The sequence below is a fragment of the Phascolarctos cinereus genome, unplaced genomic scaffold (genome assembly GCF_003287225.1).
Source record: "Phascolarctos cinereus isolate Bilbo 61053 unplaced genomic scaffold, phaCin_HiC Scaffold_1;HRSCAF=81, whole genome shotgun sequence".
In the NCBI taxonomy this organism is placed as follows: domain Eukaryota; kingdom Metazoa; phylum Chordata; class Mammalia; order Diprotodontia; family Phascolarctidae; genus Phascolarctos; species Phascolarctos cinereus.
The window spans coordinates 137823969-137837760 of NW_027555514.1; positions in this window are offsets into that span (position 1 = coordinate 137823969).

The window sequence follows — 13792 nt, forward strand, 5'->3', positions numbered from 1 at the left end:
GTGTTTAAACACTCATAGTGAAACCAAAAAATCTCAGTGAGTCTTGTCATCTTCAAAATAACTACTATTAGAAGCTATAGTGCTGCTGTCATTAATCAACACATTGTTTTACTTGGTATGGTTGTCAGATTCAGACACACCCTATTTTGTGCCACAAATGACTTCAACTAGACTAATTTACCAACTGTATTCATTAGATATGACTGTGAATTAATGTATTTAAGAAAATTAAACCTAAACCTATGGCAATATAATACATATTTGTTAATACTGCAAATGTTAAAAAGAAAGAGTGCCATGTATGTTTGTTAGAAACCAGTCATATTACTTTATTTACACTTTATATTTTGTGTCCTCAGAGCACCATGTGACCTTATTCTCTCCCCTGCCTCTCTATAGAACTCAAATTAGCTATGAGCACCAATCAGGTATAAACCCAATGCCTTGCATAGATTGGAATTTATTTCATGTGCACACAAGATAGCTCACAATTTTATATAGAAATCATTCTAGGACTATTTGCTATCTTGTTATTTTCATTTGGATGTGTTATGTTCTGTGGATTACCATACAAGTGGGTAAAACAAAAGCTTTAAAATTTAATAGAAGTACTGGGATATGTTTATGTTCAATAGCTATCTTGAAAGCATCTTCAGACAGGGTGACAAAAGTGATACATATCTAATCCTTTTCCCACATCATTCTGATTTCTTCTGCCAGGTCTCTGTATTTCAAAAGCTTTTCATTCTACATAGCTTGCACAGTATGAATAGTTAATACAATGATACCTATTGAAATGTTGTTATTAATTTTATTGATAAAAGATAATATTAAGTGACCATAATTATTAATAACACTACTTCATCCTACCTGTAGGTGGGTAAGAGCCATTGACGGAAGTCATAATCATCAGTTCTTCAGTCTCTGAATTCATATATGTGTGTGTGTGTGTGTGTGTGTGTCTATGCCCCTGACACATAATGCTATAAAATTCCATCTCTGGACATCCCTTACCCAACAACTATCACCTTGCACTCAATAGTCGTATTGATTCTAGAGGCAGCATTTATCCATAATCAAAACAATTACCTAAGTGTAATTATTGTCTTCCTTCCAAACTGTCTAACCTAGCAACAATGCAAAGTTTAAATACTTGATGTGTGTATGTGTGTTTTATTAAATGCATTCAATATTGTTGCACCTTTTACTCTGTGTTTGATCTATAAACAAATGAATAGAAAATGAGCATAATAAATCATTGGTGGCAGGTTCAAGAGAACCCTGCTGTGTCTTTTAACTGAATGCTAAATGAATATTGTTAAAGATAAAAAAAGAAGAAATTGGGTAATGAGAGAACATTATAGCTGTGAACTGTTTGTAACCTCTGTGGTTCTTTTGTAAATTTTAATGAAAATCCATTGCCAGCTTTGTCACAGTGAAATCAGGATAATCGACTAGACTGCACCCAGTTCATAATTCTCTTGCAGGAGTGTGCTTCTTTGGTTCTTGATTCATTTCCCAAGGGACTGTTAGTGTGAGTTGGAGCAGGCAGTCTTCAAAGCATCTCTGGGCAGGGCTTGGTTATGTTCTTTTTCATTTTATTAGATTATGTGCCACTGATTTCATCTCCTTACATTAAAAACCACAAGATAATATGATCAGATCCATCAATAGATATGCATCTCTACTACACTATTTTATTTCTTTCAAAGAATCGTGAGTCTCAGACTACAGTTCATGAAAAGGAATTGAGATTTTCAGGTTAATTCCTTTTAGTTCAATGTTTATTTCTTATTCTATGGCTGGGGATGGTGTTTATAGAGTCAAATCCTTATGGGTACATGGCTATGACTTTTCATCATTTTTCTGAGTTTCCTGCCAAATTTAATACTAATTATGAGAGACAGCATTATATATTAGAAAGAACATTGATTTTGAGCTGGAGGACCTGGATTTAAGCAATACCTCTGGGCTTCACTGCTGCTGATTTCTTTGTATAAAAACTGCCTCATCTATAATTTAGTGGCCTAGGATAAGATGACTTCTGAGGAACCTTCCAACTCTAAATTCATAAACCTATGATAATGTAGGATGAAATAGTGGATATATGGCCAGCCTGTGAATAGAGAAGACACTGATTTAACTGGTAAATTAACAATTTCTTATTATCCTAGGCGATTTGTTATGACTATGAGTTACTGATTTTCATTAGCCAGGGAAGTTTCCATGATAGGACCTTCCCATGCTAACAAATTATTGTTCTTGTTCAGTCATGTTCAGATGTGTCTGACTCTTTATGACTCCCTTTTTTTTTTTTTAGCAAAGATACTGGAGTAGTTTGCAATTTCATTCTACAACTCATTTTACAGATAAAGACACTGAGGCACACAGGGTTAAGTGGTTTGCCCAGGGTCAAACAGCTACTAAGTGTCTGAGGCCAGAATTGAACTGAGGAAGATGTGTCTTCCTGACTCCAGGCTCAGCATTCTATCCACTATGCGACCTAGCTTCCCAATATATCATTACTCTGGATCAAATAAACATTTCCCAAAAGGTGGTTTTAACATAATCATACCTTTGCTGCTGAAAAACATTTGTCTGAGTGTAATGTGTGCTTTTAAGTGTTTGCCAGTATCTCATTACATAGAGGGTGCTGTTAGGGTTTTATTTTTGTCTTTTGGGAAAAAAAATGCCATTTGGAGAGTGGCTTATTACTCTGATTTTTTTAACTTTAACCAGACAATGACCTAGCAACACATCCAATACCTCCATTGTTTAGTTGTTCATTCATTAAATGTTGGTTAAATCTGTATTATGTGTTGGTCACTGTGTAAAGTGCTGGGGATACAAAGAAAGGTAAGACAGTCTCAGCTTTCCAAAATCTTACCGTATAATGAGTGAGACAACGTGTAAATAACTATGTACAAACAAGCTATACATGGATAAATTGGAAATAATCAACAAAGGGAAGGCACTAGAATGAAGGGGATCAAGAAAACCTTTCTAAAGAAGGTAGAATTTTAAATGGGCTTTAAAGGAAGCCAGAGAGGTGAAGATAGAAGTAGGTAGAGATGAGCAGGGAGACTATTCCAGACAATGGAGGCAGAAAGAGAAAATGCCCAAACCTGGGAGATGAAGTATCTTATTTAGGGAGTAACAAGAATTCCAGGGCCACTGGGTTGCAGCACATGGTGGGAAGGGGGAATGCAAAATATAAGAATAATGGAAGAAATGGGAGTAAGCTCTGAAGAACTTTGAATGTCAAATAGACCAATTTATATTTAGTTTTAAAAGTAATGGAAAGCTACTGGAATGTATTGATTAATGGAATGTCTAACTTGGTCAAACTTGTTCTTTGGGAAGATCCCTTTGACAGCTAAGAGTATGATGGACTGGGGTGTGGGGACACCTGTGACAGGGACCCTACCTAGTCAGATATTGCAGTAGTCTAATCATGAAGGGATCAGGACCTACACTAGGTTGGTAGCAGTGCCGGGAGGAGAGAGAATAAGATGCGCATATGAAAGATGTTAGGAAGGTAAACTCCATAGGTCTTTGCAACCGATTGGATACTGGGGTGAATGAGAGTAGAATCAGGGCCAACACCTCAGTCATCAGCCTGGGTGCCTGAGAGGATTGCGGTACCCTTGAAAGTAATAGGAAAATTTGAAAATGCAGGTTGATTGTTGAGTAAAATAATACTTTATATAAGTTGAATTTAACATGTTTATACATCATTCCATTCAGTACCAGATTATAGATAAGTCAAAGTTGAGCAAGTAGATTTTGTCAATGGAACAAGAGAAATAAATAAGATCAAGTAACTTAATTATTGATATGCAATTAGTAATTTCATGCAAATTACTGTTATTCATGAATTCATTTAAGCCATGAATCAAACCCTGAATTTATTGGGCAAACTGTAATTAAGACATGTTTTCTGGCCTGCATGCAGCTTACATTTTATCAAGGGGAAAAAACAGACACATACAAACATATACAATTTTATATAATCACCATACAACAGTTAGAGTACCTACTATGCTATATTGAAGATCAGAAAGGGGTACAAAGTGTTATTCAAGGTCAGAAGGAGAAAAAGCCACACTAAGATACAGGAATATAATTTGCAACTAATTGAAATGTAAGGTATACAGTAACCTTTGGAAATTTACTTAATTTTATATTTGGCAATAAGAATTCATCAAATTTGTTTGTACTTCCTTACATATCACTGTCTCCTAACCCACTGTATTTTTTTTAACTTTCAATATAAAATAAGTTCTCCTTTAGTGATCTGTCACTAGGAGGATGGCTATTTCCATTTTTACTTTGAGTAAAACAAATAAAATATGTATTCATTTGTATTACATCACTGTAAATGATCTGTAATTCATTGAGTATTGGCTCATGTAAGATAACTCCTACCAAGCTAGAATTAATCTGTCTTTTTTTCTTTTTGAAAGTGCTTTTAATAATATTCCTAGGATAAAATAAATGTTAAGATCTATGATTGGTCAGACACATATTATTATATTTTTCTTCTTTGCTTTTTAAAATTAATTTTGTTTACAAATTCATATAAATAAGAACTAACTCATCAAAGACATGCAAGTGAACTATAAATTTGAAAAATAGGCATAAGAAATATGGTGAAAATAATCTAAGCCTGAAAGTTGACATTTTGTTCCTTTTTGTCTGACTTACTGAATTCTTAGTAAATCTATCACTTGCTTTCAGTTGGTTGGTCTCTGGTAGAGCTGTTTTAAAATTCCTTCTTTGTGAGTAATTCCAATAACACAGGTAGAGGCAAAGAAAAAAAAACACTTTCATTATGATCAGGACCAATTAAAAAAAAATAAACACAAAGTACCACTACTGCATACATATTGGTACACTGATCCTCTTAAAGGGTCTGCAAATGTTTTTACAATTGTTCCTTTAAATCAGCACAAATCCCATACTTGGCACCCCTGATTTCCTGCACCAGGTTATAAGATAATGACCCAAAAGCAGGCACTGTTAATAAATACTGTGTTCGGGGGAAGTGGGAGTCTTGCCTAATATCCTTTTTGCTCACCTACCAAAACAAATAAAAAAAAAGTGGATTACTGATATGATTTCTCATGTGCCATTTCAGATGTTAAGTTTCTGTAGTTTGTATTAGACATACTTTGGACCTTGGGAAAAGCCCTGCCTGACTCTCAGCCTGACTTCATTTTTCCATAAAACTTTGCAGGTTCAGTAAACTTGCATTCTTGCAGAGAGAGCTTAACTAGCTAATACCTCAAAGTACGCCCATTAATTTCTGGCTTTATTTCTGACTTCAAGCCAAAGTATACAGATAATTTAAAGTGAAAGTTTTCAGAAGCATTTACTTCCTTCTTCTTGACTCTCAGCCTATGAAATCCTAAATACTCCTTTCTTCCATTCCTCTAAATTAAATTGATTTAAGTAACTTTAAGTAGAAGAGTCTTTTGAACCATTTCCATTGCAAGTAGAGTCTCACCCAAGTGTTTGATTATCTAATTGCTTTAAGCCTATTATAATAGGCTTAGTTCTTTAAGGGACCATATTCTATGGCCAACTCTTTTTTTTAATTAATTAATTAAATTTTACTTTTCAACATTCACTTCCATAAAATTTTGAGTTCAGAATTTACTTCCCATCTCTCCCTTCCCCCCACCCCAAGATGGCGTTCATTCTGAATACCCTTTCCCTCAACCTGCCCTCCCTTCTATCAACACCACCCCCTTCTCTTATCTCCTTCCCACTGTATTTTCCTGTAGGGCAGGATAGATTTCTATACCTCTTTGCCTGTGTAACTTTTTCCCCAGTTGCATGTAAAAACAATTTTTAACATTCATTTTTAAAACTTTGAGTTTGAAATTCTCTCCCTTCCTCCTTCCCCACCTAACCTTGTTAAGAAGGCAACCAATTTGATATAGGTTATACATCTGTAGTCATGCAAAATACTTCCATAATATACATGTTGTGAAAGACTACATGCTATCCTGCTCCCTGTTTTTTTCTCTATTCTCTCCTTTGACCCTGTCCATCCTCAAAAGTATTTGCTTCTGATTACCCCCTCCCCCAATCTGCCCTTACTTCTATTTTCTTGTAGGGCAAAATAGATTTCCATACCCAATTGAGTGTGTATGTTATTCCTTCCTCAAGTCAATTCAAATGAGAATGAGATCACTCATTCCTTCTCACCTCTCAACTCTTCCTATCCATTATAAAAGCTTTTTCTTGCCTCTTTTAAGTGTGATACTTTACCCTATTCTACCTGTGCCTTTTTCTTTCTCCTGGTATAATTCTCTCTCACCCCTTAATTTTATTCTCCAGATATCCTTTCATATTCAACTCACCCTCTGCCCTCTGTGTATATACATACATACATGCATACATACATACATACATACATACATATATATATATATATATATATATATATATATATATATATATATATATATATATATTCCCTTCAACTACCCTAATATTGAGAAAAGTCTCATGAGTTACAAGTATCATTTTTCCATGTTGGAATGTAAATACTTCAACTTTAATAAGTCCTTTATGATTTCTCTTTCCTGTTTATGTTTTCATGTTTCTCTTGAGTCTTGTATTTGAGAGTCAAATTTTCTATTTAGCTCTGGTCTCTTCATCAAGAATACTTGAAAGTCCTCTATTACCTTCAATATCCATCTTTTCCTCTGAAGGATTATACTCAGTTTTGCTGGGTAGGCGATTCTTGGTTGTAATCCTAGCTCCTTTGACCTCCAAAATATCATATTCCAAGCCATCTGATTACTTAATGTTGAATATGCTAACTCTTGTGTTATTGTGATTGTGTTTCCACAATAGTTTATTTCTGGCTGCTTGCAATATTTTCTTCTTCTCCAAGGAACTCTTGAATTTGGCTATGATATTCCTAGGAGTTTTCCTTTTGTGATTTCTTTCAGGAGGTGATCAGTGGATTCTTTCAATTTCTATTTTACCCTCTGGTTCTAGAATATCAGGGCAGTTTTCCTTGATAATTTCTTAAAAGATGATGTCTAGGCTCTTTTTTTAATCATGGCTTTCAGATAGTCCAACAATTTTTAAATTCTCTCTCCTGGATCTATTTTCCAGGTCAGTTGTTTTTACAATCAGATATTTCCAAGGAGAAGACACTGTCTTCTCCTTTTTTCATTTTTTTGGTTTTGTTTTATAATTTCTTGATTTCTCATAAAGTCACTAGATTCCATTTGCTCCATTTTAATTTTTAAGGAATTATTTTCATCAGTGAGCTTTTGGATCTCCTTTTCCATTTGTCCAATTCTGATTTTTAAGACATTCTTCTCCTCATTGGCTTTTTGGACCTCTTTTGACATTTGGCCTAGTCTATTCTTTAAGGTGTTATTTTCTTGAATCGCTCACTTCTCTTTCCTTTTTTTCCCCTCTACTTCTTTTACTTACTTTTCAATATCCTTTTTGAGCTCTTCCTTGGCCTGAGACCAGTTCATATTTTTTCTTGGAGACTTTGGACATAGAAGTTTTGATTTTGTTGTGTTCTGGTTGTATATTTTGATCTTCTTTGTCACCAAAGTAAGATTCTATAGTCTGAGGTTTTTTTTTTTTTTTCCCACTGTTTGCTCACTTCCCCAGTCAATTACTTAACTTTGTAACTCTTTGTTAAGGTAGGGCTCTGCTTCCAGTGTGGAGAGTGTACTGTCTCAAGCTTCAGGGATTTTGTGCAGCTGTTTTCAGAGATACTTCTAGGGACTTATAAATTTTCAGTTCTTCAAAGGTGGTATGATCGAAGGAGAGGTGTTTACTCCTTTCCTGGACTGTGCTGTAGTCTATGAGTGACCACAAGCACTCTTTTCTGCCTTGGAACTGTGAGGATGATTCCCTCTTCCCTGATACTGCAAGCTCCACCATGACAGCACTCCTCACCCCATTAACACCACCCAGGATTCAACCCAGATCCAATCATGGGCAAAGCAAGAGAATCCAGCCTCATTACCAGCAAAGGTATCCATGCAGTCCCCCTCTCATTAGCCCTTCTATCCCCCCACCATCTATGGGCAGAGAACTTTTGGAAGCAGCCACTGCCACCAGCCAAGGGCTGAGCTAGGGCTGGGGACAGAATGGGTTTTTCTCTCACTTCCATCTGAAAGACCTTTCCTACTGATCTTGTAAGTTGTCTTTAGTGTTTGTGGGTTGAGAAGTTTGGAAATGGCCACAGCTGCCTATGATTCAGTCCTCTGAGCCTTCTCAAGGATTGCTGGACCCCATCTTTGACTGCATGGCCTATGCTGAACTGTGCTCTTCTTCTAGCCCAGTGCAACAGACCTTTCTCATCAACCATCCAGGTTGTCTTGGCCTGGAAATTTGTTTCACTTTGTCTTTTTGTGGATTCTGCCACTATAGAATTTGATCAGTCATTTTTTATAGGTATTTGGAAGGGTTTGGAGGACAGCTCAAGCAAGTCACTGCTTTTATTCTACCATCTTGATTCTGCCCCACTTGGCCCAGTCTTTGAAATCATCAATGTACATATAAGGAAGCAACTAACTTTCTAAGTTTTTTGCTAGGGTTTTTAGCATGATTGTGTTGGAGCCCACTTGAAAGCACTCATTTGAGAGTATTTTTCAAATTTCTTTGGAAACAGTATACTTCTAAAATGGTCAAATTCTATCAATCAGGGTTTGATTTGTTGTTTTGTTGATTGTCTAAAATTAAGTGATGGATAAAGTGTTAATAACTTATATTAAACCAAAAGTGCATCATGCATACTTTCTCCCCCATAGAGCCAAGTGTTAAACATTTACTAGAACATCTCTGGTTTTGGGTAACATATTTTAATGTAATAGAAAAGCATTTAAGTGTCTACGGAATGTCAAGTGATGGGCTAAGTAGGAGGGATAAATATAGAATATTTGTATGCTCCCTCCTCTCAAGTTGCTGATATTCTAATTAAGAAAGAAAACAAATGAAATGTGTTCAGCTTCAGGGAAGAGGGAAAAGCCAGGCAGGATTTGTAGTAAGCAGACAAAGTAGCAGGACAGATGATAAGGCCCCAGAGACCTTGAGGAGTAATGGCAGAACAGATTGTCCTCAAATAAAAGCTATTAAGAAAGTACCTACTGGATCTAATATTAGGAGGAGAATTGAACTCGGGGTTAGATCCTCCTCTCCTCTACCATTCCCTCTACCTCCCTCTCCTCCCTCCTTCCCTTCCTTTTTTCTCTTCCTTCCATCCTCTTTCCTTAATTCCTTCTTTCTTCCTTCCTTCCTTCCTTCCTTCCTTCCTTCCTTCCTTCCTTCCTTCCTTCCTTCCTTCCTTCCTTCAATTCTTTCTTACATTTATTTACATGAAGCACTCATGAAAAATATGGCATCATGTCGTAAAGGGAATGAGCATACTTCAGATACTTGTTTCTGCCTGTCTGACTATTCAGCACATGAAACTGGAATATTATATTACAAAAAATGAAAGGCAAACTCACTTCAGTAATCCTATTTCCCAACATTCATTATCAGTAACTTCACAGCTGCTGTACAGTTTACTTATTCAAATAAAAATTAAAAGGAAAAATGTGTTGATATCACATTTTTTTAGTAAGAATTCTTTACCATAATATATATCTGAATAATCAAAATGGTGTATATGTGGGGGGATGGTGGAGAGGATTGAAACAAAAAGAAAAAAAATAGGAGAGGTTTAGAGTTCCAACATTAAGTGAGATTTGGTATACATTGGAATTTATCCCCTTCAGTGTTGGTTGCTCTCTGATAATAGTTCATACACTTAGAGAGGCTCATTAATTCTTCTATGGCACAAAGGTACTATTATATTCATTACTACTGTGCTGATACCCTAGCCTTACTTCAAATGGCTGAAGACACTGCTTTTCAAGCACAAGGTGCTGAATGCTAACAGTGGGAAATGCCATCTAGGGTGTTCTTGTGGTGTTTTTGAAATATGCTGTCTCCAAAGGAGTAACACTGGAAAAGTAAGAAATTCAATACCAAGTTCTATAAATAAGTACTCTGCCCATACCCTTGGGTAAAAAAAAAAATATCTCCAAGCCACTAATCCAAGGGAAGAAGAAAGCGAACTTAACTTCAAAGATTTTTATTGTTTGTTTTTCTTTTTTTTTTGTTGCCATTTAACACTTTCAATTTACAGTAAAATATATTCAAATTCTTGAAATAGATTTCATTTAAATCTTAAATTTCATTTCTGTCACCTTTTCTCTCCAAACTCATCCATTCCTGTCTAGCCTATGATTTGTTGTCTGAATCCTCAATTAAGTTCTCCAAAAGTGATCCACACATGGTGAAGATCTATGTTTTCACGTAATGTTACGGAGATATGGGTGAATGATCTATAGTGACGATCTAACTTTCTTAGGATATTCAATTTTAAGTCATTGGAGAACATCATATTCTATGACTAGTATGCCTTAAAGAAAACCAGCAAAATAGTGGCACCAAAATCTGGGCCTTTGTTTCTCCATTTCATCTGAGGTCATTAAAATGTTTTGTGATTTTCCTAAAATGAACTTTTTTCTATTATTTATGGGTCCAACTTACTGTTCACTTGCAGTATTGATCCATATTATACACTGTCTTTTGTTGTTCAGTCAATTAAGTCAAGTCTAACTTTTCATGACCCTATTTGGAGTTTTCTTGGAAAAGATACTGAAGTGGTTTACCATTTCCTTCACCAATTCATTTTGCAAATGAAGAATTGAGGCAAACAGGCTTAAGTGACTTGCCCAGGGTCACACAGCTAGTAAGTATCTGAGGCCAGATTTGAGCTCAGGAAAATGAGTATTCCTGACTTCAGGCCTGGCACTCTATCTACTAAAGCACCTAGCTAATTCCTATATTTTGATAGATTAACTCTACTGGTTGTCATTCTAATTATACCTTATATTTTGAACCAGAGGAATTCTCTATCCACTTGTTTTCTTAAATGGCTTAACTATTTTCAGTGATATAGACCCAGTGTGAAAGTTGCACAATGTTTTTGGGTTAGATGGAGCCAGTATGATAGCACAGGAGAGGTAGTGTGGCATACTGTATAAAAACCAAGCAAAGGAACCAGAAAGAAATGATTTCAAGTCCTATCTTTGACACATATTGGCTCTGAGATCTTCAACATTTCTCAGTGAAACAAGAATTGCACTGATGAAGTATAGAGCAGATGATGTAGTATATCATAAAGATATTTTGGAAGTGACGAAAATACATACTTGGTACAAAAGACATCTAAAGTATCTTTGATAATATTGATATCTTCAAAGAATCATATGATCACAGGATTTGAGAACTGAAAAAAGATTTTATCAGCAGTTAATCCAACCCACACACCAAAAGAATTCCCACCATATTATTCTGGATAACTTTAGTCTAGATTCTGCTTAAAGACTTCCAAGGAGGAATAGCCAACCATAGGAGATAGGGATATATGTATATATATGTATGTATGTACGTATGTATGTATGTATGTATATGTATATGTATATATATGTATATGTATATGTGTATAGATAGATATAGATATAGATATTACATAAGTGAGTAAAAGGTAATGCGAGATCTCACTAGTTTTACATTTTGTTGACTACAAAAAATTGTTTAACTCAGTGGCAAAATTCCACCTTGAAGGTTCCCTTTCAAAAAGATGTCTTTTATGCATAACTCAATATTAGGCAAGATTTTATGAAAAATGTTCACAACAGTATTTACCTTGTTAAATACTCCTTTGATCACCAATATCACATATTAAATATGCACAAATGTGTACATATGTCATATATCAGATATCTGACATACATCAGTGAACTAACTCTTTGCTTTCTACAGGGATTTTGCTCCTTATAGAAGATGAGGTCCCCAAATGCTTCTGTTTATGAAAGACATAGATGTCACTGATATTTTTACTATCTTGTTGTGAAAACAATGCAGAACTTTTAAGAAACTTTTGTAATGATTATTGTCTTCCATTTTTTTGTCTTAATGCCTTCAAGAAGACTTTGCATAAATGACTTTTCAACTTTTCCTCAAAAAAAATAATATTACCCTCTATTTCTTTCTGCTTTGTGAGGTAATACTACTCATAATCTTCCATAACACTTGTTTGGAAGATTTTACAAATGAGTTTATGATTTCAATTAGTCCTATGGCCCTCAGCTTCCCTATCTTTTTCACTTGGCAAAAGACATAAATGTATGTAGATTAAGGGAATTTTAGAGACTTTGGTCTCTTTGTAATAGAAACTGATTTGCATCACTGAAATTTTGTGAAATTAGTATAATTTATGTTTATGTTATTTCTTTTATTCAAATTTTAATTTCATATTAAAAATGTTTAGATGGGTAGAGATGGAGAAATTTTAATTCTATCATTTTTTTCTCATTTTTATTTCTCTTGCTTACAATTGATACTAATCCTTGTCCTAAACAGCCAGTCTTCTGAACAGCCACAGAATGCTTATTCAAAATGGCTTAAAAGCAGGAAAAATAACTTTCTATCATTAAAATATGACTATTTTTCCTTAGTTATTCACTACTCCTCTTTTTCTTTCTCCTTTTTCTTCTCCTCCTCCTTCTTCTCTTTTGCGTTCTCTTTCTTCTCTCTTTACACTGTGAAATTCTTGAGAGCAAGGACTATTTTTGAGTTATTTTTTTTTCTTTGTATGACCAGCACACCATCACTTAGCATATAACTGGCACATAATAACACTTTGCAATTGCTTGTTGATTTAACCTAAGAAGTCGTGATATCCAATGATGTGGAAAGGTGCCAGAGCTAGAAAGCTATGAACTAATTTGCCATACTTTATTTGATAAATAATAGATAGAACTGATGATATCAGAAAGTCTTTTACCTTAGTATTGAGTCAAAAGAAATGGACCTTTTTAAGCTCTTGGTCATCATACAACTGCTATTGGTATATTTTCAGTTATAGACAAATGATAGAATTATAATATTCAACATCCAAGCAAATAATCTGCAGACTATCTTGTACTTAGTAGGTGTTTAAGAATAGTTGGCTCAGTTTAATTCATTTCAATTCCACAATTATTTAGTACCATTCATGCATTCACCAGGCAGAAAGATATGGCAGCCAAGAGTACCACTGGTTTAGATACTTATTTGGAAAATCTTACAGAGGAGGTTTGTGGAAGATTATATGCCATATTGCCTCATAAAACAGTGAGAAGCAGGGGAGGGAAAAACAAGTTTACCAACTCAATTAAACCATATTATCCTGAGAGTACTTAAGGGTGAAACTGAAAGAACAACAAATCCAGAAAAAGGGAGAGGATCTGTCAAGGTTTCTATAACTATTTTTTCTATTAATGACAAGGGAGCCACCACATCTGGACTAGCATTGCAGTCCCTAATGTGCTCCTAAGAAACAATAAATGGCTTTAAAGAAGGCAAAGATGAGAAGAGCAGCTAGACTAGGTCAAACATTCAGAAAAGGTACAACAGAATTTTGAAGACTTTGAGGGTTCAGTTACTATGACGTGTACAAGATAGGAGCATGGTGAACGTTTTGGTGAATGGTCCTAATGATGAATGGTGGATAGGTGGTAGATAAAGAGAGCTGAGGAAATATTAATAACTACCAAGCCATGAGAAGCAGTGGAACTTGCTTCTGAGTGAATGTCCTGAACCAAGTCAATTAACTTCTCAGTTCTGTAGGAAACTCTAAGATTATAAATTATAAAGAAGGTGATGACTTACATGTTTGAAGGAAGTTTTCTCTCCCAGGATTTAC